We start from the raw sequence: 18,115 nt of genomic DNA on the forward strand, positions 1-18,115 counted from the left end.
TCTCTTCATCTTGACATATCAAGTGTGTGAGGAAATGGAGATTCTATTCTGCAATATCTTGCTGCTTCATTAGATTAATGGAAAAATCATTGGAAGGAGTGATGAAGGGAAAAAAGAGAGGAAAATGGAGGGTGAGAGGAAAGTAAGGAAAGTAAAGGAGAGAGAAATCAAATAGGACAAGGGGGAACAGAGGACAGGGGAGAAAAGGAACAGAAACAGGAGGAGAAGGAAGAAGAAAGAAAGAATCCTCAAATGGGCATAAGCTACAGACACCAGAAATTAAGTATTTCTGTTTCAAAATACAAAGGGAAAAAAGCTGTCATGTCAGAGTTTTCCCTCTGTATAAAACCTAAATAACATATATATATATATATATATATATATATATATATCTTTAAAGCAAATTTTCACTGAGGTAAAGAAACTTAAATTGTTTTGCCTTTTTATTGGACTTTAGCTGGTGGCACTTAGGCCTTACTCTTGGCTTTGAGTTCAGGGATCCATTCATGGTGGGTTTCAGGGAAGCATATGGGGATCGAACCCAGATCAGCAACATGCAAGGCAAGCTCCCTACACACTGTACTATCACTCTAGCCCTGAGAAGAGCTGGTGTAAACCAAAATCAAAATAAAACAAATCCCCCCAAAACCATAAAGCTAATAAGAGATTAGAGGGAAGGGAATCAGAATGTGGCAGAATGTTGGAAGATGGATTCACAGAGAGCGTTTTCTTCCCCCATCTTGGAATCCTTAATCTTGGTTTCTAGTTTGCATATTTTGCTGTTATTGCTTTGATTTTGGGACTACACCAACTAATGCATGGGGCTTATTCCTACGTCAGGGCTCATGCATCATTCCTAGTGGGGCTCTGGGACTATATGGGGTGTCAGAGATTTATCTCTGGTTGAGTCCATGTCAAGGCCTATCATTCCAACCCTTATCTTGTTGCCTAGTATCAATTCTGTTTTAAAAGGTAAGAATTAGAGTGATACCAGAAGAATGGGATTAGGATTCACAAATTATTTAGTTTTGCATATGCTTTAAGTAAATGAAAAATTATAACTGATGTAATGTACTATAAATATTTTTTAGTATCAGACAGGAGTTTGAATAATCACGTGACTAAAGAGGTCATGGAAAGGAGCATCATTTCATTCTGATGTTTATTTTTTGTATTGTCATATTCATGGGGGATGGCAGACATTTCATTATTGTAAATTAAACAGTTTACTTCTCCAGATGTCAATGCTACAACACATAGATGATCTTCATATGAGGGTATGAAATTTCCCTGTGTTGCCCATCATTTATATTTGTTCTCTGAGCTATTTGTTTTTCTTCTTGTCTTCTCTGTATTGTAAAGAAGATAAAGTGAAAAAGATTTATGTCTAACTAAGTTTTTGCATTGGCTCTATCTTCCCATAATGTTGCTGCTCTATACGTAGTGCAATTGCTGAAAAATTGCCCTTGTCAGCAAGAAAAATTGTTTGGCAATACAATCTCATAAATTTCTCTTGTTCTTAAGGCAGAACTCTTTATAATAAGCATGTTACATGGATCTGTTTCCTGTAATCCAATAAATATTATATAAAACTACCACTAATTTAGCTGAATATTTATTATGGGCACAGAAGTCGTAATCTGATTTTATTTTCTATAGGCTCTAAGAAATATTTCTCTTAAGTTATATGAGACATGAATGTTCATGAAAGAAAATTTGCAATATCCACACTTCCCTATTATTAACATATTAATAAAACCAAGTTCCAATACAAAAGTTTTAGTACCTTACCCTTTATAAATATAATGAGCACAAATCAAGAGTCTTGACTACCTTCTTTGAACTCAAATAACAAATTTATTAATCTATGAAGTTCTTGGCTATGTGTGGAAAAGAAATAATATTTCTCCTTTACAAAATAATTCACTAGATTATTGAAGGTGAGAAAGGACAGAAAATGTGGCCTGACAGCCTGAGAGTTGACACTGATAATCCCGTTGGGAATCCAGAGGATTTTAGACTCAGAGTTCATTGCTTTAAGTATGAATGGGTTAACAGAGAAATGGTGCTGCTATTCTGCCAATTGTACCTTTGTCAACCAGTTCTTTGCCATTATAGTTCTGCTCTACCTACAGGCTGAGAGAACATAAGTAAATATCTCATAGACATCAGTTAATCATAGCTTTGAGTTGGTATTTATTACTTTAAGCCACTGGTTTACTAGGTACATGAGCAAAGTTTGAACGCAAACTGGGCCAATTTTGAAAAAATGTGAAAGGAATCCAAGGAAAGTTTCCTGAGTAAAGGGGTAGTTCAATAATTACCTTTTCTCATCTAGGAAAGTACAAATTAAGTCACCAAATATGAAGTCAGGGCAGAATTTTGACCTCACAGCATATTCAACGAAAGGGCAAATGAATAAAAATTACTTATTTTTACTTTAGAGCATAAGCAGCTTGAAATACATTTCTTCCAGCTCAAGATTTTTCTTTCAATACAAGGATAATGGTGCTCAGTAGGAGACAACCTATTAAAATACAAAACAATAATCTAAATTGCACCTTACTAAAGCAAATAAGGGTGAAAAGGATTAGGACTTTTGAATTTAGTAGTTTGTAGGATTAAAAAAAGATACCAGTTATTTTGATGCACACCTCCCGTTGATACAGTCTTTTAGATGAGCATGCTGATTTTACCTGGTCAACCTAAAACAAATGTAAATCACTAGGGATAGCTTCAATTTTTTTTTTTTAAAGAACACAACAAAAGTTTTTTTATTGATTGGGTCTGCTATATCAAGGCGCCTTTATATCACTGGATTTATTAGGATATCCAAAACTCTGATAGTGTGTGTTTGTACACACACAAACACACACACACACACACATACACACACACGTTTGTCTGAAACTAGATTGGAAATGCCCAAACCAGAGCACATTTACAGACATAGTTTTAAAAATTTGTATGGATTCATTCTCAGAACATAAAATAAAAGGAATTTATTTTATTTTATTAGGAATAAAAGTTGACAAATATTTGGTGCAATATAAAGTGTTAACGTTTACCTGCTGTTAGCTGAGCAGTGGGAAGGAAAGATTCTTCATCCTGGCTTTTCCTTGGGAGAGAGGTTTTGGACTATATTTAGCAATGCATATGGACTATTCTTGGTTCTGTGCTCTGTTTATTATGAGAACCTGGAGATTAAACTTGGGTCACTGACATAAAAGGTGAACACCTGACCACCCATACATATCTCTAACCCCATTCATGATGTTTTTAAATAAATAAAAGATTTTTAGATTTCAGTTTCATTAACATCTGATTGACAAAATTTAATATATTAGAATGCATTTAGATAGCATAGTACTATTTTAATATACATAAAAGTGAGTAATGTACCCATGCACTGCAAGTTGATTATTATAACTATCATAATTAGTAGAACCATTACCTCACAGTTTTTTTTAATGTGTGCACAAAAGATGAAGAACATTGAAAGACTAACAACTCCCTAGGAAAATTTCAAATTTATCTCACTAAAAATCATAAAATTATAAGATAAGATAAATGTACAATATAGTTTAATTAACTAGAAATACCATTAAATATTTAAAACTTATTCCTTTTACCTTTGGAAATCTGTATCTCATGATGAAAATTTCTGCTTTACCTTTTTAACCAGCCCATAATGACCAACATTACTATCTCTATTTCTATGATATCAACTGTAAATACTGCACTAAGTGAAATCATAAAAAATATATGACATTACTTTTTGCACATTAAAATATTGTAATGTTTGCACATTAAAATATTGCCAATGTTTGTCAATTATCTGTTATTTAAAAAATATTTATACCTTTTTTGGTCAAGCCAAATAAGGTACTCACAGAATTGACCGTAAAATTGCTTGGTCCCCTCTAAGTGAAATAATTGCTACATAATGTCAGGGCTTATATGAAAAGCATCTAATCAAGCTTATCTATCACTGCTCCAAACTCATCAGAATCAAATTAACAATCAGACAAATTGTTCTTCCTTTATTGCAAAACACTAGAAGAATCATCCTTTTCTTTTTCTTTTTTTTTTTTTTTTGAGGTGGGCTCCTTTCGATGTGGCTCAGGTTTTACCTCTGACTCTAGGGGCATTCGGTGCAAGGGATCAATCCCAGGTAGCCCTAATATAAGGCAAGCACCTTACCTTCTACACTATCTCTCCATCCTCCCAAAATATTATATTTAGATGAACATGCTCATCTAAATATACCCAAATTCTTCCCTTTCAGGATATTTAGAACAACATTTGACATTTAAAATATATTTTTATTTATTTGGGGGCACAAGTAACATTGTTTGATAGAAACAATTGTTGCTCATATTATAGAAATAAAATAAATTTCCTTCAAGTGTTTATTAAATTTACTTATTTAAAAATATAGCCTAATTTTAATCTAGAACAAAGTAACCTATAGAATTCTTCATAGCACTAGATAACTTATGTGGAAATAACATTTAAATTTTTTAAATGCATAAAGTAGTTAATTTCTAGATTATATGATAGAACTGTACACAGAGATATTAGCATTTGTATATTGAATTATACACACAAATGACAGTATAAATGTTATTTTAATGCATACAGAAAAAACTAAGAATACCATACAAATATATAAACGTTTATTTATCATACAAAGGTATATTTCTCCTGAATATTTCAAACCCACAAAATTACTGAATTAAAAATTAGGAGCTGCTTTATAGAATAGTTTATTCAACACCAGTATTTCATTGATGTTGAAAGGTATATAGACCTATTAAGAAAGATAGTGAAATGAGCAAATAAAATATATATTTAATAGCCACTAATCATATTTATTGGAATCTGAACAGCTTGCAATAGAAGTTAGAACATATTAAAAATTCAGGGAAGGAATTATTATCATTATTAAAAGTTATCTGTTGTTTTTGGTAATACAGCATTCTTGTTCATTTGCAGTTTAATATAGTACATTGTTCATTTGTCTCAGGCTTGTAACTTAACTCAGATTTGCTTATGTATTTGTTATGTGTCCTCCTATTTTCTATTCTGGGATAGTCAAAGGTAGTTTTTAATGGCAGTTTCTGTGACCTTTGATTGTCTCTATTTCAGTTGAATAACTGACTCTTGTAGAGGTCATATTTGAGTATCTCTTTGGCCACTGGTGCTGCTTGTTAGCATTTGACAGCTATTACCCTGCACCTTATTGCTAGTGATTCTTCCATTAATCAGTGTATCTTAAAATATATCACTGTAGCACTGCCCTCCCATTGTTCACTGATTTGCTCGAACAGGCCCAGTAACGTCTCCATTGTGGGACTTGTTATTACTGTGTTTGGCATATCGAATACGTAACGGGTAGCTTGCCAGTCTCTTCCGTGTGGACGAGATACTCTCGGTAGCTTGCTGGGCTCTCTGAGAGGGGAGGAGGAATTGAACCCGGCTCAGCTGGGCTGGCTGCATCCAAGGCAAACACCCTATCGCTGTGCTATCACTCCAGCCCATATAAAATAATTCTTATTTATTTATTAAATAAATAATTTATTTATTTATTTAATAAATTCTTATTTATTTATTTATTTATTGCTTTTGGGGTCACACCCAGCAATGTTCAGGGGTTACTCCTGGCTCTGCACTCAGGAATTACTCCTGGCGGTGCTTCAGGGATTATATGGGATGCAGGAGATCGAACCCAGGTCAGCCCTGTGCAAGGCAAACACCCTACTCACTGTGCTATCGCTCCGGCCCCCAGTAATTTATTTTTGAAACTAAAACAAGCAAGGCATTGTGAATGATAGGACTAGTTATGAATCATGACTATATCTGTTTGTATAAAATGTGAAAGATATTTTAAGTGAAGTTAGCCAGAAGAAGAGCAAACAATGAATGATGTCACTTACCTGTGGAATATAGAATACTGGATATGTGTGTATATGTGTGTATGTATTATATATATGTTGTATATACATTAATATATACAATATATATTGTTGTATAAGGGGGATACGTAGATCATCCTGACCCCAGTGTTAAGAGAGATGACAGAAGGAAAGAAATCAAGGGGGGAAGAAAAGGGAAAAGAAGTAATGGTTAAATAGGTATCAAGGCTTCACTTGTACCAGGGGTATGAGTGAGGGGTATACTCATATACCAAGACTCAGAGTCAACCGAACTGAAAACTGAACATCAGATCTAAGTGGCAGCACTAAAATTTTGTAATGTCTCTATCAAGTTGATAGTTGTGGGTGGAGGAGGGGTTGGGATGGTTGAGGAAATCTGGAAGCACTGGTGGAGGGAAGTTGATACTGGCATAGGGATTGGTGTTGAGTTATTGTATACCTAAAATGTAACTATCAGTAACTTTGTAAATAATGGCTCTTTAATACAAATTTTAAAAACAAAAATATTGCCAACTGTCCTCAAAAAATGCATACTACTTTATACTTCTACTAATGAAGTATGAGATTTTGGTAACCTTACCCTTAATAATTTTAATCATCTGTTGAGCTTTGTAATACGATGAGAAAATTCAATATACCTTATTGCTTTTTAAACAACAACAAAAGAAATATCAACAACCAGCAATTTTCTCTCTGACAGATATTTTTCCTCATCTGAAAAAAACATGGACTTAGGTTTTTTCCTTACTTAGGTGTTTTTAGTGCTGTGAATTGATATTTTGTAATGTAATTTATAAATGAATATAATAGGATGATTGAATAAAGGGTGGTTTGATGGATATAGGAAATGAATGCAGTGATCTTTAGTGATTATATTATGTGTAATACAGTAGAAATGACTGGAGTAAAAGAAAAATGGTAAATTTGAAACAGAGCCAGAGCAATAGTATAGCAGGTTAAGAGCTTACCTTGTAGGCTGCTGACCCAGTATGGATAGTTGATATCACATATGGTCCTCCAATCCCCATCAGAGGTGTTCCCTGAGCTTAGAGACAGGGGTAAGCCTTGAGCACCACTGGATGTGACCCCAATCACCACTCACTGAAGAAATATATAAAAGAGGTAAAATTTAGAGAGAAAATTACTAAGATTTTCTTATCAACTTAAGTTTAAATAAAATTTTATAATAGCAGTATAGCACTGTCCTTCCGTTGTTCATCGATTTGCTCAACTGGGCACCAGTAAAGTCTCCATTGTGAGACTTGTTGTTACTGTTTTTGGCATATCGCATACGCCATGGGGAGCTTGCCAGGCTCTGCCATGCAGGCAGGTTACTCTCAGTAGCTTGCCAGGCTCTCCAAGAGGATCAGAGAAATCGAACCCAGGTCGACCACATACAAGGCAAATGCCCTACCCACTGTGCTATCACTCCAGATTTTATAATAATAGATAAAAATCAAATAATAAAAATAGAGAAACTAGGCAGAAAAGTTATGGCTTATATTTTTCCTTTGAGCAAATCGTGTTTTTGTGAAGCAAGGTAAATTTTATTGAAACTTATCTAGAAAGATGTGAAAAGGGTGGGGGGAAAAACGTTAAAGAGAACATGGATTTCTTCAGAGTAGAAATGAGTAATCAATAAACACAATGACAAGCAAGCATGGCAAGTATTCAAGGGACATCATGGGATTCAAGAGTGAGCCAGATAAGTATTTTATTTTGTTTCTGTCTTTGTATTTTTTTTAGGTCATAGCCATCAATGCTCAGTGGTCACAGCTGACTCTGTTCTCAGGAATTACTCCGGATGGTGTTCAGGGAACCCTATGAGATGCCGTGGTTGGCTACATGTGAGACACATGCCCTATCCCTATATTATGACTCCAGTCTTCAAAACAAAATATTTTTTAACAAACACAAATATAATGTCCTCTAGCCATTTTACTGGTTATACATTGATGACTAAAGCAATAGATATTTACGATTACACACATAGATATTTACGATTACACACATAGATATTTACGATTACACGCATATATTTTGCATCAAAAGTTGCCAAACATATTCTTTGGCAGAGTCTCCTGCCCCTGTGCCTGGATGTTTTCACCCAGACCCCTTGGAGGGGGGAAGGTTGACTTTCTCTCCTCACCCTGAGCAGAGCCCTGGCAGCCAAAGACCTCCGGAACCAGTCACAGCCATGCTTAACACCATTCTCCACACACTCGGATTAGCCTCACACATGAAGGAACCAGCAGAGGAACCCAGGTGTGCGGGTTCCGGGGCTGAGATCTCCAAGCATGCTTGGACTGGGCCTCCTCCACCCAGATCCCCCATCTTCCAGTAGCTAGGCATAACACCCACCAACTGTCCCTGGCGCCATGTTATCCCATCAATAGCCAAGACCCAGAGACTATAAAACCCAGCTCTTGGAAGCATGCATCTGCATTCTAGGATGCGCGACCTCTTGTTGTCTAGTTCTCACTCTTGGAGAACCTGGCAGGCTACAGAGAGTATCCTGCCCACATGGCAGAGTCTGGCAAGCTCCCTTTGGCGTATTTGAGATGCCAAAACCCAGTAACAATGATGGGTCTCATTCCCCTGATCCTGATAGAGCTTCCAATGTGGCACTTGCTAAAATCTCAGGGCTAGGTCGAATGGAGACGTTACTGGTGCCTGCTTGAGGAAATTAATGAACAACGGGATAACAGTGATACAGTGATACAGTGATTCTTGGAAAAAAATTGAAAATGTTTAGACTTTGTTAGGCATAGGGGGAAGGTCAAGAGGAACATTCCCCATATTTCAGGGTTCTTCTGTACTTGGAAAGTTATCAAAACAGTATTGGACAGGTCAGCAAATGAAAAATTAATTTAATAGCATGACCTGGAAGAATTCATATGACTCTGAATTCTATTTGAAATGGGGAAGACCAGAATTTTATATTCTGGTGCTAAGATATGGAATTAAGGAATAGTCAGATGCCACATGACAATGAGATAATGACCTCCGCTTATCTTAATTTCTTCAAAAGGAAGGGTTCACTTTCGAACCTTGATTTGGATATTATGATGATCATGACTCATGAGATTGCATGTGTTTTAATATTGCATTTCTCCCATTTGACAAATGGTGAAAGTTGTTGAGATAGAGTTGTACACCTATTGATATAAAGATGGGAGTTACTGATATAGGTGACATGTTTTTAGTCACAAAGCAACCACTTGTTTACAAAGACACTGATAAAAAAATCCAAAGGAATAGTAGATGAGTGGTAGCACCTAAAATAAAAATGAGCACTTGGGTCTTGAAGACACATCTTTTTATTATAAATTTGAGTAAATAGTTTCATCATGGAGTTGGGTCTAATACTATTTTACATATGTGATCCTGAAGCATTCTTCAGTTTTAGTGAAAACCACCAAGAAGGATGATCTAGCAACTATCATTCTTCTCTCCCTGATAAAGAGCATTTTATTTTAAGAAGAATGTTCCAATATTCTTCTTCCCCAATGGATGCTTATCAGCTAGCTCCTTTCCCACACTTCAATCTAAAATAGTTCATGACCTATTTCCCCACAGTTATTGCTAATTTAATTGCATGAGTACTCCTCCTGAATAAAATCATATTTTGATTATAAGCAATTTTCTTTAATTTAATTGAAGAAACAAGTCCACTGAAAGGAAGGAATTTGCACTTTGAGATACAAATCCGATATTTGATTCCCCCAAACTATGTTCTTTTAGGTCTTAGAGGGGGAAGCTGGATTGCTTTTTGGATTAATTAAATATCAAAATACAACTCCCCATTCTCAGTATCTTTACTGCTCTTAATATAAAATATGATGTATCCCTGAGAGTCACAAGAGCACACATGATCTTTAGTTTCCCACATAAAGGGACTTTTTTTAAGTAGTACACTCTGGGCCTATGAAGAAAATTTGTTTCACCTTTGTAGGAAGCCTAGTCCCATGGATTCTGCTCTTTTTATCAGTCAAAGGCAATATTTAAACACATCAATATGCATGATTTCCAATGTAGGTATGTATTTTTCTCAATGGTGTCCTGGAGTACTATTTTACATTTAATTTTGTCCTGAATCATTTAACACTGAAAAGAAACATGATAGCTGCATGAAAATAAGCAGTATTCAGTAGGCATTCCTAGTGTGCTACCAGCATTCCACACTTCATATGCACAGTCTGATATAAATTATTATGAGTTCAAGTGCTATGAAACAGCCTGGTGAAAATACCTGAACTTTTTAATGCATAAAAGATAAAGTAGCAGTATCAGAGCAGACTTAGGATATTAGAAATTGTTAAGAGCATGGGAAAATACCCCACCTGTCTGGATTCTTTTCTAGCTGGAAAAATAATCAAAACATTAAAAATATTAGAAAAAGGAAGATTTCTTTAATTATGTACACAGGGAAGCTACAATGACATTGCAGTATTGCAGTTCTTTATTTCTGCCAGAGTAAAGAGTTATATTTAAGTCTCAAGCTGAAGGGGTATAAGGTGTCTAAGTATGAAAAGGAGACTGAGGACTAGGAAGTGAGGACTTTATCTTTTACTCAGATGAACTTGATGAGTTTCTCAGAGGTGACACCACTGATAAGTCTACAGTTAATTATACCTCCTAACCTACATGTTTCTAGGTCATAAAAATGTAACAGTAATAAATTACTAGTATATAAGGACAAAGATGGACAAAACAGCTTTTCTACAGTCCATAGTGCTTCATTTTCTTTTAACTAAGGAAATAACAATTGCTTTCCTAAATATATTTTCCCGGGTCTACTAGACCAGAGTTGACTGTAGTTCCTCATAACAAACTGTTGCATATCAGAGAAAAACTTACTTAGTCTCATTAGAGCCCACTGAACCTTAAATTTTGAGAATGATCCTACAAAATGACTCACAAAAAGAATTCAAACAGAGAAAGAGGATAAAAGTGAAGGCAAGGAAAAAGAGCAATAGAGTCCAATAGAGTCCGAGGATTTATATTTGCACTGGAATTTAGAAAAACAACTACTTTGCATTTTAATTAAATTCAAGAGTTTCCAAAAAACAGGAATATCAAACCAATATGTTACTAAGAATAAAAAATTGAAAACAAGACATGTAACTTGACACAAAGCAATTCACTCAGAGATCAATATTTTTAGAAAATGAATTCATATTATCTTCTGCCTTTATCCTCTCCTACTATCACATGAAAAGACATCAAAACATCAAAAGACAGAGAAAAACAGCATCACCACAGGCAGATAAACACTCAGATCTATATTTTAGACCCTAGAATAAATTTGGGAAAATCTAGCATATCATAAAATATTCTTGAAAAGGAATCAATGATCTCTTTACCAGCTTCTGAGAGTTCAGTTTATATTCTAAAGTTTCTTATCTTAAGATGGGTTCTAGAATAATTTTAATGGTTGTGATAAATGCCATTCTTTCATCATTATGGAGTTTTGTTCAATTTGCCCACAAAGTAACATTATCATTTCATGATTTCTATTCGAGTTGGAAATCATTTTAGACTCTACTTCTTACTCCTTTTCCATATCCAAATGATTTAGTAACTCTATTCTTAACAGTTGACAAAGATTGGGACTCTAATTAGCTAATAAGTACACTGAGTCCTTTGGGATAATAAATAGTATCTGTCATCTTGAATTTAACTAAAGGTAAAACAAGCAAATGCTATGATCTACAAGTTTCTACTAATAGTTTCTGTTATAGCAAATTTGTAGCAGTTTCTTTTTATTTATTTCATTTTCTTTATTCTTTTATTAAGACACTATGATTTACAAAGTTATTCATTTTTTAGTTTCAGGCATACTACTTTCCAGCACCAGTACAACCACCAGTGTCCATTCCCTCCACCACTATCCCCAAGTGCCCTTACACCCCTCAACTTGCCTCTGTGTTTAACACATTTTTTTAATTGAATCACCATGAGGTACACCAAAACAAAGTTGTTCATAATTGGATCTCAGTCATATAAAGTTGCAACACCCATAGTTTATTCTCAGTCTACCCATTCCAAAGGAACATAAAGATGAAGATGGTCTTCTTTACTTTTATCCTTTCAACAAAGCCTTACCCTTACTTTGTCTAAGTTTTCGGAACAAACAGTTAATACCTCAGGGGAATAAACCTTGTAAAGATTTTCTTGTTTTTTCTTGCTCCATTTTAGGCCCAACCTTTCTCCTCCCTCCCCTTTCTTTCCATAATAGCCCTTCCTGCCTTTGTTTTTGTTTTTGGGGCCTTGCCTGGCATTGCTCCTGGTTCTGCCTCAGGGATCACTGCTGACAGGCTAGGACCATGCATGTTATGAACCCGGGATTAAACCTGGTGGGCTGCATGCAAGACAAGCATTTTACCTCTGTACTGTCTCTTTGGGTGCCGAAAAAAATAATTTAATGACTATGCAGATAAGATTATTACTTTAAGGTCTCCAGCTGCATTTTCCAGCCTGCAAGTTTGTCCAAAATTTCTCTTTCCACCTGCCACTCCATCTCTAGTTTGATTGCAAGGAAACTTTCCTTTGCAGATTAAAGAGGTAAATACAAGAAATTCTAGTTTCACTTTGTGTCTTGTCATTGTAGTCACTCAGTCCAAAGTGGTTTTGAAAAATTATAGTGAGTAAAGGTAAAGGCCCTCCCGTTGATCGTCGATTTGCTTGAGCGGGCCCAGTAATGTCTCCATTGGAGACTTTGTTGTTACTGTGTTTGGCATATCGAATACTCTCGGTAGCTTGCCAGGCTCTCCAAGAGGGGCAGAAGAATCGAACTCAGGTTGGCCATGTTGGCCGCGTGTAAGGTGAACGCCCTACCGCTGTGCTATTGCTCCAGGGCTGGAGCAATAGCACAGAGGGTAGGGCATTTGCCTTGCACGCAGCCAACATGGCCGACCCGAGTTCGATTCCTCCGCCCCTCTCGGAGAGCCTGGCAAGCTACCGAAAGTATTCGATATGCCACAGTGAGTAAAGAATGCAGTAAAAAAGAAACTTGAATAAAACCATTATAAACAATTAAGCCCAGCCAAAAATGGTGGAACTTTTCACTATACTACTTGAATTCTAATAAAAAGTAAGTGCCATCTGCCTAACCCTCATTAAAGCCTTATCAAAAAAAACTATATCCTAGTGCATGTCTTACTCATTTTGAATTTTCATATTAGATTCTGCAGTTATGTGATAAGTGAAGCCAAAATGTGAAATAAGGTTTCAAAAGTTTTTGTGCCTATCAGGATATACTTTTTCTCTAAAAGGTACAGCAACTGTAAAAATCTTGAAGATATATTTCTTATCTTCTTGACTTTTTGTACTATTGGGACACTATATGCTCTGGAAAATTTAGTAGTTCTCTTGAACACCTCAATATAAATCTACTCCGACACCAACCCCTTTGTGTGAAAATCATGACCAAGTCAGACTTCTAGATTTGCTATCTATGGACTTGAGCCAATGAAGTCTGATTTATGTCTAATTAAAAACAGTCCTCATTTTTATTGCCAAAGAAAAAATATAAATTAATATATATTTGAACACTATTTTGAAAAAAATAAGATTCCAAATTATGTTAAAAATCTTATTTTGTGGTTAAATAGGTTCTTTATGACATAGTACCTATTCTGTTCTTTAAATTCAAATCTATCATCATGTTTTGTCTCACAATGGCTTAAATTGTAAACAGTCTAAAACACTTTTACTTTAATGAACAATTTAAAAATATGCTTCATTAATATATTGGCAATAAGAATTTTGACATAAAGAAATTTAACTGGAATTATTTATGTACCAAACATCTATACTAATTTTGTAAAGAAATAATCTGCAGTTATTTAGAGACCTTTTAAATATTTTCTTGCAAAAGGCAAATATTTCCTTCTATTATGTTTTAAATTTCCAAAGAAATTTGGGTCGACAATATACTCTGTCCATATTTTGAGTTGAAAAATATGAAAACAAAAAAATGTGTAGAATAATTTATGTGTTTATAGTGATACTAATCATTTATAAAGTTGACAAACTTGCATTAATCTTGAAAATGAAACTTTATACTATACAGAAAAGACTAGATCCTTGTAGTTAGGATAATTTTATGGTTATAAAACTGATCATAAAACTTAAATATCTATAAAATTACCAATCACTTGATCACTTATCACTTGACATTTTGTTACTCATGGATTTGCTTGAGCAGGCACCAATAATGTCTCCATTCATCCCTGTTGCATGCTAGTATAGTCCAATGGCATCTGCTCATTTTAGGAACACAAAGAGCCTCAAACCGATCGTTCAGGGTCTTGATAAATCAGTCTGACTATCTCGTAGGTGGAGGCCACGTGATCTTTTGATGTCCCATGGAATCCAGTTGGTAATGGCTCTAGTCCAGCGGTCATCTCCAAATTGCAGTACGTGTCCAGCCCATCTGATTTTTGACACCTTGGCAAATGAGACATCGTCCCTGATTTTTGACTGTCACAGAGATTGGAACTCTGGGTTCTTTCTGTCATTTGAGTGAAGTGTGATAAGCCAAGCATAGCTCTTTCAATTCCTCTTTGGGAGACCCTAATAGCGTTCTCATCCTGTTTTCGTAGGACCCAGGTCTCTGAGGCATATGTTAATTCAGGAAGAGCAGTGGAATCGAAGAGATGTGACCGGAATCAGAGGTTCTTTGTCCTCTTAGTAATTTCTTTGACACTCTTGAAGGTGTTCCAAGTTTCTCTCTTCCTCCTGTGCAACTCAGGTGCAGGTCGTTCCGTCATGTTGACTTCTCAACCTAGGTACACATAACTGTTGCATTCGAAGATGGTCGTTCTATTGAGAGTGAATGGAATGTCAGAATCGAGACCGTTTCTCATAAACATTGCCTGCGTGAGATTCAGTTGTAGTTCGACCTTTCCACACTCATGGTTGAAGTCGGCCAGCATTTGGGCCACTTGGCTCATGTTGTTATTAGAACAATGTCATCAGTAAAGCGAAGGTGGTGTAGTTGCCAAACATTTATCTTCACTCCCATTCTTTCCCATTCCAGTTGTTGCATGACGTTCTCGCGGGTGGCACTGAAGAGTTTCGGTGAAATAGTATCACCCTGCCAAACTCCTCTCTTGAAATGGATGATCATTTCCTTGTAGAATGGTGAGATCCTGGCAGTGAATCTGCCGTACAGCTCAAGGAGGATCCTGATGTATTGAGTTTGAATGCGCTGTTTGGCTATGACATCGTTGATCTCCTCAGTCTCAACAGAATCAAAGGCCTTTTTTAAATAAATGAATGTTAGACAGAGTGGCATCTTGAACTCCTGAGAAACATCAATGAGCTTGGTTATCATGTGGATATGGTTGATTGTGCTGAATCCTTTTAGAAACCCAGCTTTCTTGTATGGTTTTCCTTCATCTAGTGTTCAGCTAATCCTATTTAGGATGACTCAAGTGAACAGCTTATAGATGACAGACAACAGGCATATCCAGTGATAGTTGCCAATGTCATGGATGTCTCCCTTCTTGAACAGTAGTACAGTTCTGCTCATTTTCCATTGGGACAGAGCCTTGCATTCAGAGAGGTAGCGTGTGAAGAGTCGAGCCAGTGTATTGATCAGTACTGACGGTAGGTTCTTCAGGTGTTCACGTCTGACCTTATCCAGGCTGGATGCTCTTTGCTTCTTTACCAACAAAATGGTGTGTCGGGTTTTGGAAGGGTGAATGTAGGGAACAACATATCCATCCTGCAGAATTTGGTATGTGGGCAGGTGGACGTGGCTATCAAAGAGATCCGAGTAGAAGTCATGGAAAATCTTTTCCATTGACCTTCTGGAAGATGTGATAGATCCATCAGGACATTGGAGGGCAGTTATCTTGATCTTGTAGTTGGCGAAGGACAGCGGGGCATTGAGAATGCTTTTCCCAGCTTCTGCCGCATCTGCCAGCACTGCTGCTCTTCTCTCTTTGAGGTCTTCCTTTATTGCTTCTCTGCACTGCTTTGTGAGCTTGGATGTTTGCTTGCAGTTGCCTGAGGCATGTGCCAAGCCATGTTGGTGAATGAGATCAAGAGTTTTTGAAGACAGGTGTTTTTTTGTGGCTATCTCTCTCTTTTTGTGGCTATTCCTTGCACAATCATGGAAGAAGGAGGAAGTAGAGGCTGCCAAAACAAAGAAAGAAAAGAATGACTGTCTGTAGTTTAAATATATGTATGCTGGCATCGGATTCATACATAGAGGACCTATTAGTACAATCGCGAAAGATCAAGTACAACATCATTGGTCTGACGGAGAAGAGAAGGCATCAATCACATTATGACGTTTTCAACAGTAGAGAAGAACTCTTCCTCGGAACATGCAAGTAAAGAGGCGTAGGTGGTGTCGGTGTCCTTGTCAACACAAAGTTGGCCATAAGCATTTATTTATTTGAATGCCTAACAACACAAATTGGATGATTACACTTGAATAGATGTGGTTCACTGCCAGCAGTTTCTGTCTTTGTTGTCTACGCACCAATATCCAATTATGATGAATGAGAAATTGAGAAGTTTTACATGGAGCTGATGAAGTTCTGTAAAGACCACACCTTCTACAAGATCATTGTTGGTGATTTTAATGCCAAGATAGGACCGAGAAGATCAGCTGAAGAACTCCACATCGTGACCCATGGCCTATAATAGAATGAAAAGGGTGAGAGACTGTCTAAGTTCATCATGTCGATCAAGACCATCTAATGGTAACTCACAGTTCCAGAAGGATGAATCTAAATGTTGGATATGGGAGTCTCTTGGTGGACAATTCCACAATGAAATTGACCACACCATATTCAATTGATGGGTTTGCCTGTCAATGTCACTGTTTTCCCAAAATTCCAAATGGGATCGGACCAACGTCTTCTTCGTGCAAAATTCTACTTCATGGAGCAGGGAGAAAAGGACTTCAAAGTTTAAGAAGAGAATTCCAAGAATGACCACCAACTAGGAGCTCTTTGGCACTATTGCGGCAGCATGGGAAGATGCCGTCATTGACAATATTGATGAGCAATACGACCGACTGTTTTGGCACATCCTTGATTGTGTGAGGAACTCCAAATGAGAGAAAAATGTCAAATTAAATTTAAACTTAATATCTTAGGTAAAAAACAAACAAAATATTGTGAATTTTTTCTGAAAGGACTTTGAGCACTATTTATACTAAACTATTAACATCAATATGCCATGCAACTGGGATAAATTTAGCCTTTTGTGTCACACTCAGCAATGCTCATGGGTTACTCCTGGCTCTGCATACAATAATTACTTCCAGCAGTGCTCAAGGGACCATACGGGATTGAACCCAATTGGCCTCATTCAAGGCAAACACTTTTCCTGCTATAATATCACTCCAGCCCCAAGAAATTTAATTTTTAAGTTTTTTCAAGCCATATTTCCTTCTATAAGAGTTTATCTCATATATCAACTGGCCATAGAATATCCAGCTATTTGTTAAAGATGATTCTGAGAGGCGATAGTAGTGAAATTAAGGCACTTCCGTGTACATGGATGACCCCAGTTACACAGTGGTGACCTCTGAGCACAGATGACTAGGAAAAAACCTGAGTACTGTCAGCTATGGCCTAAACTACAAAAAGAAAATGGGCAAGTGGAGAGAATACTTGGATGAGACAAACATGAATTAGTTGAACTGAATAAAGCAGATGCCTACCTCAATATGGATTGCATTCATCTAATTCAATGAATGCCTAAGTAAAGAAAAGTTAAAAAAAACAGGAAAAGACTCTCATTTTCTGTCTTTCTATTAAGAGGATTCTATGTCTCTCTTTCCCTAAGACTTGGACTTTACTGAAACTTCCCAGACTTCCCTGCTTTTCTTTCTACACTTGTACTGATTTTATAATTATAATTTGATTACATTTAACTATAAGTACCATACAATATCTGCAACTTATAATTTATATAATAGATGATATATAAAGGAGTATTCATATGTTTATTTACGTTTTGATTTTTTCAAAATTTAAAGATTCTGGATGTGGGCCAGTCTCTGTGGTGTGAGATATCTCATTGTTGTTTTGATCTACATCTCCATGATGATTAGTGATGTAGAGCATTTTCTTATGTGTCTTTTAGCCATTCGAATTTCTTCTTTGGAAAAGTTTCTGTTCATTTCATCATCTCATTTTTTGATG

The sequence above is a fragment of the Sorex fumeus genome, unplaced genomic scaffold, assembly GCF_029834395.1.
Source record: "Sorex fumeus unplaced genomic scaffold, SorFum_2.1 ptg000039l, whole genome shotgun sequence".
Lineage (NCBI taxonomy): Eukaryota > Metazoa > Chordata > Mammalia > Eulipotyphla > Soricidae > Sorex > Sorex fumeus.